The sequence below is a fragment of the Gossypium raimondii genome, chromosome 10, assembly GCF_025698545.1.
Source record: "Gossypium raimondii isolate GPD5lz chromosome 10, ASM2569854v1, whole genome shotgun sequence".
NCBI lineage: Eukaryota > Viridiplantae > Streptophyta > Magnoliopsida > Malvales > Malvaceae > Gossypium > Gossypium raimondii.
In genome coordinates this window covers 16,562,291-16,563,170 of record NC_068574.1, presented here as the reverse complement: position 1 = coordinate 16,563,170, position 880 = coordinate 16,562,291, and the positions used below count along the sequence as shown (strand labels likewise).

Here is an 880-nt window from a genome sequence, read left to right as displayed (position 1 = left end):
GTGTTTATAAGCATAGATCGAATTATCGATTTACTCCCTGTAGACCATGAAATTGAGCAAACTTTTAGAGAAATAAGACGTGAATGAATAGCTCAAAGACAAGTCGAGATGGACCTTGGAGATTAGAATCAAGACCAAGGTGATGAAGCCGATCATGTACGAAATCCCATCCTCATTGTCGATGATAGGGATTGATGGATCAAATAATATGCTGTGCCACTTTTCAGTGATTTAAACCCAGGAATTAGAAGGCCAGATATTGAGGAAACCCATTTTGAGTTGAAACCAGTGATGTTTCAACTGCTACAAACAGTGGGCCGATTTTGTGGTATGCCCACGGAAGATCCACATCTCCCACTTCAATTGTTTATGGAGGTGAGTGATTCATTCAAGATAGTTGGTGTGACTAAAGACACACAGAGGTTGAAGTTGTTTTCGTACTTGTTGCGAGATCAAGCAATAGCATGACTCAATTCATTGCCACCAAGTTCCATATCTACATGGTAAGAATTAGCAGAGAAATTTTTGGATAAGTATTTCCCCTAGCAAAAATGCTAAGTTGAGGAACGAGATCACAACTTTCCCACAATTGGATGACCAGTCTTTGTATGCGGCTTAGGAGCGATTCAAGGAGTTACTTCGTAAGTGTTCTCATCATGGGATTCCTCATTGTATCTAGTTAGAGACATTCTATAATGGTCTCAATGCACATACAAGATTGATGGTAGATGCTTCCGCGAATGGTGCAATTTTGTCTAAGTCTTGTAATGAGGCTTATGAGATCATCAAGAGGATTGCAAGTAATAACTATCAATGATCAACAAATCGAACAGCTTCAGGAAGATGTGTAGCCGAAGTTCATGAAGTTGACTCTTTCATT

At 39.4% G+C, this 880-nt stretch overlaps 1 non-coding gene across 1 annotated transcript; it reads right to left on the bottom strand.

Moving 5' to 3' along the window:
• Nucleotides 1-556: 556 nt before the first annotated feature.
• LOC128034343 (small nucleolar RNA R71) lies at nt 557-663 on the bottom strand. The gene has a single exon (XR_008190470.1). It is a non-coding gene; the product is annotated as a small nucleolar RNA R71 (small nucleolar RNA).
• Between the last annotated feature and the right edge of the window lie 217 nt (nt 664-880).